Consider the following 16,149-nt stretch of genomic DNA (forward strand, 5'->3'; position numbering starts at 1 on the left):
GAGCGTGTCTACAATCAGTGTACTGCTTCATTTAGGAGGAGTTTGCATGTCTGTACCGAAATTATTTCGGTAATTTAGGAGTTGTTTGCGTGTCTGCAGAGCATTATTTAGGAGTAGTTTACAGGTCTGTGGGCTGTGTGGCATGACCCCGAGCATGTCAGTGTGTGTGTTCTGGATCAGTGTGATAAATATACTATCTTTCAAAATCCATTCCTAAATAAATTGTTTCAAAATAAATAACGCACACTCCTTCCTTACTTTCTCCAACAGCCCAGCACAGCACCATTTTTTCCCTCCACACCACCATGTTGGATTATGTTACAGGAGGGATGACAGCACCCTATGGTGGCAGTACTGTGTACTAGGTCAGTTGATCTCATGGCGGAGACACTGCCTGCAAAATAAAGACTTATATCCAGCACAGACAGAGTCCTTTTCCCACCATTTCCCCCACCCTGGACCATCATCTAGGATTACGTCACGGAACAGATGACGGCGCTCTCTGGTGGTGATAGTATGTACTAGACCCGGACCTCGTGGTGAACACAGTTTCCCTCCATCTTGGATAACGGTACTTGCATCATCAGCTGATGTCATAGTGGCCATCTTGGATTATGTCTTGGATAAGAGCGCCCTCTGCCCATGGTACTGTGTACTAGGCCAGTTGGAGTCTGGACCCCATGGCGACCACGCTGTTTCCTGCCATTTCCCCCACTATCTTGGATTATGTCACAGGAGGGATGACAGCACCCTCTGGTGATGTGACTATGTACTGGGTCAGTTGGAGTCCAGACCCCTTGGTGACCACATTGGATCGTGGCAGTGCCTCTAATTTTTTAAATAAAATAGTGCATGCAAAATAATAAAGACTTACGTCCGATATGGAACCAGTCCTCTCCCCACCAATCCATAGGAACAGGTGGCGGTCGGATGACTTATGTTAGTGGAGGTAGACCAAGTGCCCTTTCTTCCCTGACACTTTCTTACATTGGTAGAGGTAGCCCAATTGACCTATCTTCCCTCCAAAATTCAAACTTCCCACCAATTCCTAGGAAGAGGTGGCGGTCAGGTGACTTAGGTTAGTGGATGTCTATTGATCTATTTTCCCACCATTTTCTTAGGTTGGTAAACTGTCTATTGTGTTGTCCTGAAGGAATTTGAACTACCCACCAATCCCTAGGACGAGGTGGCGGCTGTATGACTTAGTTTAGTGGAGGTTGTCCATGTAACCTATGTTCCTGCCATTTTCTTACGTTAGTAGAGGTAACCATGGTGTAATGCATTATCCTGATGGAATTTGAACTTCGCGCCGTTTTCTGTGGGAGGGGAGAGGAGGGGTTAGGTTAGTGGATGTAGCCCAACTGACCGATCTTCCCACCAAAATTCAAACTTCCCACCAAAATCAGCCATCTTGAATGACGTCATGGCCGCCAATTGGGAACATTTGGGGCACCCTATGGCGTAGAACTCTCCTGGGGTGTGGGTGACGTCATCACCACCCTCTTGGATGACTGTATCGTGACGTAACGTTTGGGACACCCTGTGGTGTAGAACTCTCCTGGGCTGAGGGTGATGTCATCGCCACCATCTTGCATGATGTCATCATGACAGAACTTTTGGGTCACCCTGTCGGGTAGAATTCTCCTGGGGTGAGAGTGACTTCATCACTGTCATCTTGGATGACGTCATCATGACGGAGCTTTTGGGACACCCAGTGGGGTAGAGCTCTCTTTGCCACAAAACTAATGAAGTTTTCATTTTGGAAGCTTTTTTAAACTGATATAGAGATCGCTCCCCTTCCGAAAAGTCAGGAAATTATAGAAATGAATAAATGCAGGAAAATGAAGGAATATGAAATTATGAAAAACTGAAAGGATTATGTGAAACCTAGCAGAGGGGCAGTTTTAAACTGTGGATGGTAATTTAAGATTAAATCAGGACTGTGGTCTAGCTGTTTCTCGATGTCCAGCGTTTCTAACAGGTTGAGTTTTAAGGCCTCTGCTTTTTAAGTAAAGGACATGGGACTGTGGCTGGTTACTGCGGCCTTATCTCAGCACGTCCTGAGAAAATTTGGAGTCATAATGTATGTATGCATTGAAATGGGGACCTAGAAACGATGGATAGGCTTCGTCCCTGCTGTAGCCCTCAATGGTTCACAACCGTACAACAGGCTATGACAGTCCACTCACCCCACCGCCACCCACACCAAACCTTGGGTTATTGTGCGGTTCGACCTCCAGTGGAACGACATCGCGTGCAGAGCCTCTCCTGCGTTCATGATCAAATCAAGTTGGACTCTAAACAACAGGAAAACCAAGGCCATGGCAGACAATTCCCGGTTTCAGCTGGTAACAGCTGATGGTAGGACTGGAGTTTGGCGTAGACCCCATGAATACATGGACCCAAGTTATCAACGAGATACTGTGTCAGTTGGTGGTGGCTCCATAATTGAATCGTCAGTTGTTGAAACCAAATAAGTCATTTTTTACAAGTTTCATGAGAAACAAAAAACTTAATACTACCGTATGTACTATTGCTACATAACAGGAATTATTTAGAACTGAAAGTGACTTCATTCTGCTTTTATTGAGAGAGAAATAATTAACTCAGAGTAGATCATTTCGATATTTAATGATTTCAAAGGTTTTTAACGTTTTGATTTCAACAATTTACAAATGTATTTTTTGCTTTTTTAGGACAAAACAGAACAAACTGAATTGTTTTAACAGCAATAATGTTCTTCATAGAATGATCTCTTTGCAGCAGGCACATATTCAATGACTTTCTTCACATCTTCCATCTTCATTCTGGAAATAGGTACTGGGTATGATGGGTAGGCCATTGGAATGCTGTCCGTTAATCGTGGAATGATGGGATCATGTCTTTTTCTTAAGTGAAAAGTATGTGTTACTAATCCATCGACATATGGAAGGCCAACCACCTCTCCTGCCTCAAGGTATTGCATTTCTTTGAAGCTACTCGAAGCGAAGAAGATTTTTTTTATTGCGTTGTTCTGTCACTGTCTCACACGGAACAACACTTTTTCTAAAATATTTTGCCCACCAGGTGTCGAAATCTAGTATTTCCTCTCCATTACTGCTTACTACCAGTTCCATGTATTCATAAGGGGTCTATATGCAGTCGTAGATTTTTATTTCCTTCTTATACTGTCCAAAGTCGCGATCACACGGGAGGAATGAGTGGCCTCTCTCTCTCGAAATTTGAGTATTATGCTCTTGAGTATTCCTGCTTGAACCATGCCCACACACATTCATATAAAGGTGTGATTTTTGTTCTGGCCGACACAGCCATCAGAAAACAAAAGGAGATCAGTCATGTTTTTACTGAGAAAGGTTTCTATGTAATCATAAACGAAATATGCCACATCGTTTGCACTTTTCTTTCCTAAGCCTTCATGGTACAAGTTCACAGTGGAGAGTTCAGTTTTCAAATCATGTATGCTGAAACAGTACACCCCACACTTGGCGCAGATTGAATATCTGTTGGATCAGGTTATGTGGAAGTGGAAAGTTTTGCATATAATCAAAAACTATGGCTGTGGAGTCATAGCATTTCATTCTGCACCTGAAAGGAAATTAGTAATGTAAGATTGACATTGCTGGTAATATTGATACTATTTTCGTCTATACAGTTTCCTACGGTTGTTCCAAGTAAAATAGATATTTACCTCCAAGATTCTCTAACTGCTTTCCCTGGAACATAATCTCCTCTGTCTCGATAAGGCAGTCCTTTAGTACGAGCTGTCTTTACCGTATTCCTATCACAATCTGCACTACTATTCTTCCTTTTTGGAGCCATAGTAACACAACCATCCACCGCTCAATGAACATTAACTGTGAATCTTAGTGCCACAACAGAGGAAATGGATAATTTTATCAATAATGTGTAGTACTGGAGGAAAACAGATTCTGCGCGGGAACGAGCAGCACTGTTGAAACGAAATACGAGGGGCGTTTGAAAAGTCTGTGCGAAGCCCGAGAGATGGAACTACCAGCGTGTATCGAGGTTATGTTTAGTTAGTAGCATCTTTGGAAAGAAAGCACACCAAGTTTCAGCCAGATTGGTCTATTTTTTTGTGTTTGGCATTCGTGTGAATCAAGGAAGTCGAGTGATTGTCAAAATACGGACGAGAAAGAATTTCGTGTGGTGATTAAACATTACTTTATGAAAGGCAAAACACCTTAGGAGACTAAAGAGAAGGTTGCTAAACATTACGGTGGCTCTGCACCATCGTTTAGAACCGTTTATAAGTGGTTTCAATATTTTTGGAGTGGCCCATGGGCACAAGTGATGCTGATGTTCTGGACGCCCTGTGGAGGTTACGACTCCAGAAACCATTGATAAAATCCATGATATAGTGATGGATGACAGAAGAGTGAGATTGCTAGTTCCATAGGCATCTCTAATTAACGGGTACATAATATTTTGCATGAACATTCGTACATGAGAAAGCTATCCGCAAGATGGATTTCGCGATTGCTCACGGTTGACCAAAAACGGAGTCGTGTGAGGTGTTGCAAGGATGGTTTGCAGCTGTTCAGGAAGAAGCGCCGTTTCGTCAGTGTGGATGAAATATGGATACACCACTATACTCCTGAGACCAAAGAACAATCCAAACAATTGGTTACCAAGGGAGAATCTGCACCAAAAGAGGCGAAGACCATTCCTTCGGCCAGAAAGGTTATGGCGACTGTCTTTCGGGATTCGCAAGGGATAATCCTCATCGACTATCTGGAAAAGGGGAAGACTATTACAGGTGCATATTATTCATCGTTATTGGACCTTTTGAAAACCGAGCTGCAAGAAAAACGCCGGCGAATGGACCGCAAAGAAGCCTTTTTCCATCACGACAATGCACTAGCACACAGCTCAGCAGTTGTGGTCGCAAAATTCATGGAAATAGGATTCCAGCTCATTTCACATCCCCGCTATTCTCCAGACCTGGCTCCCTTGGACTACTATTTGTTCCCCAATTCAAAGAAATGGCTGGCGGGACAAAGATTTTATTCAAACGAGGAGGTGATTGCAGCAACTAATAGCTATTTTGCAGACTTGGTCAATTCCTATTATTCGGAAGGGATCAACAAATTAGAACAGCGTTGGACGAAGTGTATAAGTCTAAAAGGAGACTACGTCGAAAAATAAAAAATATTTACCCCAAACACGTAAGTAGTTTTTATTTTCGCACGGACTTTTCAAACGCCCCTCGTAAGTCAGTGACTTGTTTGGTTTCAACAACAAACAGCGTAAAGTGCATCACCTTTTCACCATTTGCACGAGCATGAAGTGTTTCATTTCAACACCAAACGATAGGCTATTCTCTTAAATGTACTATTCAGTGAAAAAACTACAACTGAAAATTTTGACTCATTTGGTTTCAACAGTTTACGATTCAATTGTGTGGGCTGTGTTTACATGGAATGGAATGGGTCCTCTGATCCAGCTGAACCATCTGAGATCATGGACTTCATGTTCCCAAACACGATGGAATTTTTATGGATGGCAATGCGTAATGTCACTGAGCCACAGTTGTTAGCGATTGGTTTGAAGAACATTCTGGACAGTTCGACGGAATGATATGGACACCCAGGTCGCTCCACATGAATCCCATCTAACATTTAAAGGACATAATCGAGAGGTCAGTTCGTCCACAAAATCCTGCATCGACGACACTTTCTCAGTTAAAGACATGTGTCAATATTTTTGCACAGAACTTCCTACAACTTGTTGAGACCACGCCATTGGATTTGCTCCACCACATCGGGCAAAAGGAGGTCTGACACAATATTAGGAGGCACTCGATGACTTCCGTCGCCTCAGTGTATTTCATTGAGTTAAGCTACGTATTTGAAGGGTCTCATTTATCATAGAGCACGTGGTACGAATATAAGCTCCTTCAAAGCATCTGCAAATTCATGATCTGTCGAAAACGTGTAATTCTATCTACGATTTTTTATAATAAAAGGATAGGAAATGACATATGGGTAAGCAAAAGCTTCCTGCATTTGACATTTCTCGTGTTATAACTCGTGCGATACTAAAATATACCGTTCCAATGCTACGGCACAATGATCATCTATCAAAAGCATCTATCTTTTTTGGTAGAATTTTCTTACTAAATATCAAATAATGACAGAAGACGAGGATTTCTGGTCAGATGAGTATAGGGTAATATCAACAGCAGTAGGAAATGGTACACAGGGAGTAGGTTTCGTTATGAATAGGAAGGTAGGGCAGAGAATGAGTTACTTTGAACAGTTCAGCGATAGGATTGTTCTTATCAGAATCGACAGCAAACCAAAACAGACAACGATAGTTCAGGTATACATGCCGACGTCGCAAGCTGAAGATCAAGAGATAGAGAAGATATACAAGGATATTGCAAGAGTAATACAGTACGTAAAGGGAGATGAAAATCTAATAGTCATGGGGGACAGGGATGCAGTTGTAAGGGAGAAGTAGAAGAAGAGGTTACAGGATAATATGGGCTTGGGACAAGGAATGAAAGAGGAGAAAGAGTAATTGAGTTCTGTAATAAATTTCAGCTACTAATAGCGAATACTCTGTTCAAGAACCCCCTGAGGAGGAGGTATACTTGGAAAAGGGCTGGGTGATACGGGAAGATTTCACTTAGATTACATCATGGTCAGACAGACATTCCGAAATCAGATTCTGGATTGTAGGGCGTACCCAGGAGCAGATACAGGCTCAGATAACTATGTAGTAGTGATGGAGAGTAGGTATAAGTTTAAGAGATTAGTCAGGAAGAATCAATACGCAAGAAAGTGGGATACGGAAGTACTAAACAATGACGGAATACACTTGAAGTTCTCTAACACTATAGATAAAGCAATGAGGTATAGCTCAGTAGGTAGTACAGTTGGAGAGAAATGGACAACTTTAGAAAGTGCCTTCACAGAAGTTGGAAAGAAAAACATAAGTACAAAGATGGTAACTGTGAAGAAATCACAGGTAACAGAAGAAATACTTCAGTTGGTCGATGAAACGAGGAAGTACAAAAATGTTCAGGGAATTTCAGGAATACGTAAACACAAGTCGCTGAGGGATGAAATAAATAGGAAGTGCAGGGAAGCTAAGATGAAATGGCTACATGGAAAATGTGAAGAAATAGGAAAAGAAATGATCGTCGGGAGGACAGACTCAGCATACAGGAAAGTCAAAACAACGGGAATTCCACTGTTAAATGCATAGGGAAGAGCGGATAGGTGGACAGAATACATTGAAAGCATATATGAGAGGGAAGATGTGCTGATGTGATAGAAGAAGAAAGAGGAGTCGACTTAGAAGAGGTTGCAAGTGCTACCTTGAGACGAAGAGGTTAGCACAGGAGGCGAATTCGTGGCGGGCCGCATCAAACCAGTAAGAAGATTGATGTCCAAAAAAAAAAAAAAAAAAAAAAGTGAGAGTTGTAGATACAGTCTTTATACAGTGTATATCTTATAGAAAGCCTCGACTGCTATGTGGAATCTGTAGAAGAGTTGATAGCGACGTGCATTGTGAGCTGTGCAGTGATACGTTGCAGGTTCGTATCCATGTCCCGCGAAATACACTCCTGGAAATTGAAATAAGAACACCATGAATTCATTGTCCCAGGAAGGGGAAACTTTATTGACACATTCCTGGGGTCAGATACATCACATGATCACACTGACAGAACCACAGGCACATAGACACAGGCAACAGAGCATGCACAATGTCGGCACTAGTACAGTGTATATCCACCTTTCGCAGCAATGCAGGCTGCTATTCTCCCATGGAGACGATCGTAGAGATGCTGGATGTAGTCCGGTGGAACGGCTTGCCATGCCATTTCCACCTGGCGCCACAGTTGGACCAGCGTTCGTGCTGGACGTGCAGACCGCGTGAGACGACGCTTCATCCAGTCCCAAACATGCTCAATGGGGGACAGATCTGGAGATCTTGCTGGCCAGGGTAGTTGACTTACACCTTCTAGAGCACGTTGGGTGGCACGGGATACATGCGGACGTGCATTGTCCTGTTGGAACAGCAAGTTCCCTTGCCGGTCTAGGAATGGTAGAACGATGGGTTCGATGGCGGTTTGGATGTACCGTGCACTATTCAGTGTCCCCTCGACGATCACCAGTTATGTACGGCCAGTGTAGGAGATCGCTCCCCACACCATGATGCCGGGTGTTGGCCCTGTGTGCCTCGGTCGTATGCAGTCCTGATTGTGGCGCTCACCTGCACGGCGCCAAACACGCATACGACCATCATTGGCACCAAGGCAGAAGCGACTCTCATCGCTGAAGACGACACGTCTCCATTCGTCCCTCCATTCACGCCTGTCGCGACACCACTGGAGGCGGGCTGCACGATGTTGGGGCGTGAGCGGAAGACGGCCTAACGGTGTGCGGGACCGTAGCCCAGCTTCATGGAGACGGTTGCGAATGGTCCTCGCCGATACCCCAGGAGCAACAGTGTCCCTAATTTGCTGGGAAGTGGCGGTGCGGTCCCCTACGGCACTGCGTAGGATCCTACGGTCTTGGCGTGCATCCGTGCGTCGCTGCGGTCCGGTCCCAGGTCGACGGGCACGTGCACCTTCCGCCGACCACTGGCGACAACATCGATGTACTGTGGAGACCTCACGCCCCACGTGTTGAGCAATTCGGCGGTACGTCCACCCGGCCTCCCGCTTGCCCACTATACGCCCTCGCTCAAAGTCCGTCAACTGCACATACGGTTCACGTCCACGCTGTCGCGGCATGCTACCAGTGTTAAAGACTGCGATGGAGCTCCGCATGCCACGGCAAACTGGCTGACACTGACGGCGGCGGTGCACAAATGCTGCGCAGCTAGCGCCATTCGACGGCCAACACCGCGGTTCCTGGTGTGTCCGCTGTGCCGTGCGTGTGATCATTGCTTGTACAGCCCTCTCGCAGTGTCCGGAGCAAGTATGGTGGGTCTGACACACCGGTGTCAATGTGTTCTTTTTTCCATTTCCAGGAGTGTATCTTGTTTCTTTCACTTTGTGTTTTCTACAAGATTCTGGGTCTTTACTGTTCATTTAACAGAAGTATTATCTCAAGAGTTGATGTTATTTGTATTAACAATGTACTTGCTTCAATTCTTGTCGCATGAACCAACGTGTGGAACATTTCGCCAGTGGCTAGAAATCAAAACGCGTCAGAAAGTAAACACAAGTTGCAATCTGGAAGCTTTCGCTAGTATGAAACTTTCTGTAAAATATGTATACTTGTCTCAAGGTTAATGAACTGGCTCATGTTTGTAGCTTGCCGGTAAAATATCTTTTCTAATGATGGTGAGCAGCCTTAAAAAATATCGCAAACTGCCACTAGGCAATATATCTTAATTACATTCGTTTTAAAACCGAAATCGGATGAAAATTCAGCTTAGTTAAAGGAAACTTCTACTATGTAAATCAGATCGTTTTACAGCATTATGTAGTGTTCTTCTACCAGCCGTCCGCTGTTCAAGCCATTTACGAGTCAAAAATCTTCGCAATTTTCTCCGCTCATCTTCGACAATCGCCAACAGAATTAATGCAGCTATTTTAAGCTCGTTCATTTTCGTAAAGAGACTGTGTGGTTTGCGAGCCAAATAAAGCCAAAAACTGCCGCTGGAGAGCGGAAATCACGTTAGCCAGCTCTTTCTGTGTGCCGCCTGTGCTTTGTCTCGTGAGGTCGGATGTCCCGTCAGCGTCCACGACAACGTTAGCGGTCTCGTCCCGTGTGCTTTAGTCTACCCCGTCGTTTAGTCGCTGTGTTCCTCTTTCACAGCAGGCAGTTCGTTAGCAGTGTGACGGCGCCTTGCTCCTGGTCACCTTAGCTCCTGGTCACCTTAGCTGTTCGTCTTGCGCTCAGTGTTTGTGACCTCCCACGCGGTGCATTGTCAACAGGCGGCTCCGGCGCTAGCGCACCGACCTCGGCAGCAGCCGCTCGCTGTGACGTCACGCTGGTGGCAACAGCAGAGCGACGCTCGTAAGTGGGGATGGGCGGCTGTAGTAACACAGCCTAGCTGGCGTCCTATCCGGTCAGCCAGTCGCCAGCTGGCGTGCGTCAGCAGTAGACGCCGTTGTGTCAGTGTCTGAACAAGAGAGGCAAGAGCGAACCACCCCTTCAGCCGGCCAAGGTAATTTTTTTTAAAACTTCAATATATCAGTGTCATATGGATCTGGATGAGGTGAGCGACTACGTCACGAATTTTAAAAACAAAACAAAGTGCTGCTTCCGTCATGCATAATAACGATACTTGCTTTAGCACGACGTGTTTCAGCAGCAAGCTATTACCAGTTGCAGATCTGTTAATGAGACACTATTGTGTATGACTTAATACCTCACAGGTGCGATGTTTGTTGTTGATGTTGTTGTTGATGTTTTGTGTGCCAGCACGCTGTACCGATCTCCCACTCATTGAAGACAACTTGTCATTGGGTTTTCAAGAAATTGGCTCGCCACCACTTTCAAACCATTAAAATTCATGAACTCTGTCATACAGCTGAAGTAACATGGAATAACGTACTCGTACCTGACATACAAGCTCAGTTCGACTAGAGGCACCGATGTGTTGCTACTGGAGTTGGAAGCACTATGCACTGAATTTAGCTCTATGTACATGCTCAGATCGTCTATAAATGTAATCAAATAATTCTTCCTACTATACTGTGTGTGCACAGTTAATGAAACTTGGTTATTTGCTATTCCTTTTTGTGTTGCAAATTGAATGGCTAGCAGAGTAGTTGTTTCGGCACTGACAAGGGTTGCTGGAAACTCCATGAGCCTTGAGTCCGAGACTATCCTTACACGGTTGCAAGAAATCGTCTGTCTCATTGGGAGCTCGGGAAAGAAATATTCGTCTGTCTTGTTAGCAGGTCGGAAAAGAACAAATCGTCTGTCTTACTGGGAGGTCAGAAGAAAGATCTTATAATTTGTCTGCCCAGGATCCGACCCATCGGGCTTCTTTTGTTCTATTGTCGAGCACAGCTTAATCAGTAAACATGATTTTATATTTGAGGAAACGAAAATATTGCCAATATTATGTGCAATTTATTAAGCCATAAGAGGTTTCATGCATACGAACATCCTCAGTTGACAAAGTAGCAGAAATTTGCCGATGTCATGACGTAAACTAACAGTCTTGGTGGTTCTCCTACAGTTCATTTTCATTATCTGCGGAAGAATGACTTAAAAATCTTGTCCCACGCGGCAATCTTTGGGGGCACCGTCATCAAAGACGCCGTATACATCAGGATGTGCAACAGCAACTTTAACAGACTGCAGTAGCAACTGCAGGCGCCGTCGCGTGTGGAAGCAGAATTTCAGTATTAGCCTACTACCTGACCACAGCACTATTGCGCTTCGCATTGTGGGACACATGCGTTGAAGTTACGATAAAAGAGCACATTGGTGACTAAGGAAGACACATTACACAGTGAATGCTTTTAGGGCAGTTGTGCATACAGGATGTTCAGTGATTCCCGTTACAGATTTCTAGGGCTTGTAGGGTGAGTGCATAATATTTTGAATACCGTTTCCATTCTGAGGCGGTTTCAATTCAATTCTGCTTGAGGAACTGAATTTGGCGTGACGCAATACAGTTATTACGTAACAACTCGAAAGGAAACACAACAAAACATGCATTTATCACTCCTGTAGAGACAGAGGATGATCTACTGGCACGAGTTCTGACCGCTGCACTAGAAATTGAAAATACGTCAGGTGGGATGGAGAGTGTGCACCAGAACAAGATCTGTAGGTTCAGTGCCTGTAACAACGCTCGTGGTCGCCACATCGAGCCTCTGTCGTAATGCATTAGTACTGTTCTGTACACACAGTGTGATGGGTTCATTTTTGTTTTGAAATAATGTAAAGTCGAAAAAAACAACAAAGAGATCTGCTTATATGATAAATGGATGTTTCTTTATGTTTCCTTTCGAATTGTTACCTAACAATTGTACTGCGTCAGACCTTATTCTATTTCTCAAGCAGAAATGGATGAATCAAACATCTGAACCGAAACAGTCGGAGAACGGAAATTGTACGTTTCCGGACATTGGTTCCTGTTCAAAACATTATGTGCTAACTCCTCTCTACAAATCCTAGAAGTTCGTTACGGAAATTTCCGAACATCTTGTATAGCATCAAGTAGTTCAGCATGTCTTCGTGAAATAGCACGATAATAGCTCACGTAAAACGACCGAAGCGCCCTCCCTCCCAAGGGCAATGAAATGTTGTTCGAATAATACACAGAAACTCGACGTCTTGTTTACGCTCCATATAGTGCCACTCGCATGGCAGACGTAGACGCGGCATCAGGCAGCGTAACAACAGTCATTTGCTTCTGACCAAAACGACTGAGGTTACTGCCGAAAGCTGGAGCATATATTCTAATCTGACGCGGCAACAATTTTGTACAAGGATTCCATTGCAAATAACTTCGTTCCAACGGGTAGCCGCACTGCTGTTAACCGCTGACAGACTGACGTATCTTAACGAGTGTCAGAGCTCAGTAAACAGGCGAATCGAGGTCAGGCGCGTATCAAGCGCGTATCAGCTGCTCGTGGAGATAGAATGAGTTGCTGTCGGGCAATTACTTTGCGAGATGATGTTTGAAACAAGTTGCAAATAAACCACACAGCATTGCTCTCTTTGACACACCATGATTCAATAAAGTCGCCGCAGTGACAAGTTTAGAAAGTTCAACAGAATAACTTTAGCGTCGTGGCAATATGTAGGAGACAGGCGAAGTACCCTCATATTTCAAGAAGAATATAACAGTTCCAATCCCAAAGGAAGCAGGTGTTGACAGATGTGAAAATTACCGAACCATCAGTTTAATAAGTCACGGCTGAAAAATATTAACACAAATTCTGTACAGACGAATGGAAAAACTGATAGAACCCGACCTCGGGGAAGACCAGTTTGGATTCCGTAGAAATGTTGGAACACGTGAGGCAATACTGACCCTACGACTTACCTTAGAAGGAAGATTAAGGAAAGGCAAACCTACGTTTCTAGCATTTGTAGACTAAGAGAAAGCTTTTGACAATCTTGACTGGAATACTCTCTTTCAAATTCTGAAGGTGACAGGCGTCAAATACGGGGAACGAAAGGCTATTTACAATTTGTACAGAAACCAGATGGCAGTTATAAGAGTCGAGGAACATGAAAGGGAAGCAGTGGTTGGGAAGGCAGTGAAACAGGGTAATAGCCTATCCCCGATGTAATTCAATCTGTATATTGAGCAAGCAGTAAAGGAAACAAAAGAAAAATTTGGAACAGGAATTAAAATCCATGCAGAAGAAATAAAAACTATGAGGTTCGTCGATGGTACTGTAATTCTGTCAGAAACAGCAAAGAACCTGGAAGAGTAGTTGAATGGAATGGACATTATCTTCATAGGATGATACAAGATGAACATCAACAAAAACAAAACGAGGATAATGGAATGTAGTCGAATTAAATCAGATGATGCTGAGGGAATCAGATTAGGAAATGAGACACTTAAAGTAGTAAAGGAGTTTTGCTATTTGGGGAGCCAAATAACTGATGATTGTCGAAGCAGAGAGGATATAAAATGTAGACTGGCAATGGCAAGGAAAGCGTTTCTGAAGAAGAGAAATTTGTTAACATCAAGTATAGATGTAAGTACAGGAATTTCTGTATTTCTGAAAGTATTTGTATGGAGTGTGGCCATATATGGAAGTGAAACGTGGACGATAATTAGTTTGGACAAGAAGAGAATAGAAGCTTTCGAAATGTGGTGCTACAGAAGAATGCTGAATATTAGATGGGTACATCACATAACTAATGAGGAGGTATTGAGTAGAACTGAAGAGAAGAGAAATCTGTGGCACAACTTGACTAGAAGAAGGGATCGGTTGGCAGGACATGTTCTCAGGCATCAAGGGATCACCAATTTAGTATTGGAGGGCAACGTGGAGGGTAGAAATTGTAGAGGGAGACCAAGAGATGAAGATACTAAGCAGATTCAGAAGGACGTAGGTTGAAGTAGGAACTGGGAGATGAAGCTTGCTCAGAATAGAGTAGCATGGAGAGCTGCATCAAACCAGTCTCTGGACTGAAGACCACGACAACAACAACAATACAAATGTAAGCGCCCTTATCCCCCTCACTGTGTTGTGACTGTCCCTACGACATGGCAGAGGTATTCTTCGAAAACCGGTTCTCTAACTTTACCCACACTGCTTCAGGAAAACAACTTCCTCTTTATTCCAAAGATTCTCATTTTCGTTCCACGGGCATTAGTCTACCACTTTCGTATAGACTATATCGACCCGCACATCTATAAATTATTTCGATATCCATTGTCATGCCTAAAGATAAGGACTCTAAAAGCCGAAGAATTTTCCAGAATTTGCAAATTGATGAAGCACAGCAAGCAGTCATCCATTCCTTTCAAGCTTTATTAAAACAAATCTAGAATTCGGCTAGCAACTAGACATTATCAATACAGTATTTGAGAGTTTTAATACATGCCAGTCTCCTGTTGCTCGGGATCCTGTCACAATTCATTCAAGACTACTCTAGGTAACATTTCGAAGGAACTGCCAGATATCTGCAACTTTCTGCCATGATATTTTGTCGAATAGTCCTCTGGCCATCTTCAGGTGAATACGGATGACCATGCTCTGAGCTCACGTGTTTAAGGGGAGCTGTAACGCCCTATCCCGACATGTTAAATTTAGTGACTTGGCTTCCTTGTATTTGAGAAACCACTGTAACTATTGACATGAAACTGTTACAGGACATTAAACTGTATATTCTGAGTTTACCGGACTGTGATAATTACATTTCAGCCCCTGCTTTCCGAAATTCAACTTTTTAATTACTCGGTTAAAATTTTGTGTACTTTTTTGTATGTTATCCTAAACAATTTTAATTATACATAACATCATGTTCTTCTTTCAGCTCAGTAGACTCAGGATATGTATGTTATTACTCTCTGAAAATTTTAATGCTCTACTCGAAGTGGTTTCTGAGATTTAGGGTAAAATGCAACAGAAAATGTAAATTTTCAGGATCGGCTTCTAAAGTTTCAAAAGACTGTAACTCACTTAATATATGCTTAATTTTTTTTTATTTTTAGTCACTCAGAAGCGCCCTGCACCATACTGTATATCATCCTCTTGATCTTTTTCCAAGTTTTTTTTTCTTGTTTTCTTCTTTCTGGCTTCCTTAGTAGCGAATTGTGCTGCATACTCTGCTTTATCAATGTGAACCTTGTCCTTCCGCCAAGTTCTCTGATGCAGTTTGCTCCAGGATTAATTCCCATATGCTGTAGCACTTTCACCCCACCAATGCTGCAATCATTATAAGCAGTAACAGCATCACTGACCCTCTACTTTAGTGTCTTCATTCCAACACAAACATTTTTTGGTAAGCGAGTCCATATAAGATTACTGAACGACGCATTGGGATTTTGAGTCTGACCTTGCAGACACTTCTTCAGTAATTCAGGATTTGCCAGGTCTGCGTAAATAGGTTTCATGACATCCTTGACTGCTGCTGGGATGGAATGTTTATGGCTGTATGAACTGTTTGAGCTCTGGGCATTGCGGTAATTGCACCATGAATCAGGTCCAAGAGGGCAAAGGTGGTGCACAGGTTTTTCATCAGTTGACAATCTGTGGAGGACGGTAGCCAATACTGTCTGCTTCTTTTTCAAAAAATCTTTAATATTATTTCTAATGGCCATCCCATAATATTGCTGTAGTTCATCTAGCATTTTGTCTGTCAGCCTGCCTCTTATGGTTTTACCATCAGAAAGTTTCTTGTCTCTCCAACTTTGTTTCAGCTTCCCCAACCTGGTGCCCATCCTCTTCTGGAGATGACATTTATAACACAGCAATCCACAGCCTTCTAAATCAAAAATTAGCGATTTTATTAGATCTTGAAGTAATTCACGTAAAAATAAAATACTCCCCGTGTGAGTTTATAAGTGATGTATATACGCACACCAAAAAAAGTTCCGAGAGTTCCGCAACCTGTACAGAAAATTGGAATAGAGATCAACATATGATTTCCGCGCTTTTTATTGCTCATGAAAACCACACATTGCATGTTGTACCACCATACAGCCAGACCTTCAGAGGTGGTGGTACAGATT

At 43.3% G+C, this 16,149-nt stretch overlaps 1 protein-coding gene across 2 annotated transcripts in view; it reads left to right on the forward strand.

The window, feature by feature from the left end:
* The first annotated feature begins 10,070 nt into the window (after positions 1-10,070).
* Positions 10,071-16,149, forward strand: part of LOC124794766 (probable cytochrome P450 301a1, mitochondrial) — a 183,731-nt gene continuing 177,652 nt past the window's right edge. Inside the window, exon 1 of one of the 2 annotated variants that reach the window (XM_047258388.1) lies at positions 10,071-10,152. The gene's annotated coding sequence lies outside the window, so the exon portion shown is untranslated. The remainder of the gene's footprint in view (positions 10,153-16,149) is intronic. The other variant, XM_047258389.1, reaches the window with a different exon arrangement.

The sequence above is a fragment of the Schistocerca piceifrons genome, chromosome 4 (genome assembly GCF_021461385.2).
Source record: "Schistocerca piceifrons isolate TAMUIC-IGC-003096 chromosome 4, iqSchPice1.1, whole genome shotgun sequence".
Taxonomy (NCBI): Eukaryota; Metazoa; Arthropoda; class Insecta; order Orthoptera; family Acrididae; genus Schistocerca; species Schistocerca piceifrons.